The sequence below is a fragment of the Etheostoma spectabile genome, chromosome 1, assembly GCF_008692095.1.
Source record: "Etheostoma spectabile isolate EspeVRDwgs_2016 chromosome 1, UIUC_Espe_1.0, whole genome shotgun sequence".
NCBI lineage: Eukaryota > Metazoa > Chordata > Actinopteri > Perciformes > Percidae > Etheostoma > Etheostoma spectabile.
In genome coordinates this window covers 31,153,314-31,153,701 of record NC_045733.1, presented here as the reverse complement: position 1 = coordinate 31,153,701, position 388 = coordinate 31,153,314, and positions in this window count along the sequence as shown.

The window sequence follows — 388 nt, the reverse complement described above, 5'->3', positions numbered from 1 at the left end:
CACACACACACACACACACACACACACACACACAGACAGCTGGCTCGCCAACGTTAGCTATTGTCCGCTAACATACAAACAGGCTAACTATAGCCAGTTAACTTTTTTATAACGTAACAAAAACCCACCCATGTTGTAAGAGCAAAGCTTATTTCATGTAATAAAATGATGGCTCAAAAGGAGCACTAACTCCACAGGTCTTATGTTGACAACGTGGACGCAGATATAGGAAACTCTAAAGGCAGCCTTAGGCTAATATTTACCTAGTAAGCTAACTAGGCTGACGCTGGTGCGCTAACGTTAGCAAACATTGGCGTAGCATTAGCTAGCTGTCTAAACTTGTAAAAAGCCAAACAATATCCCCACCTGAACTGTGTTTTACTTTCCC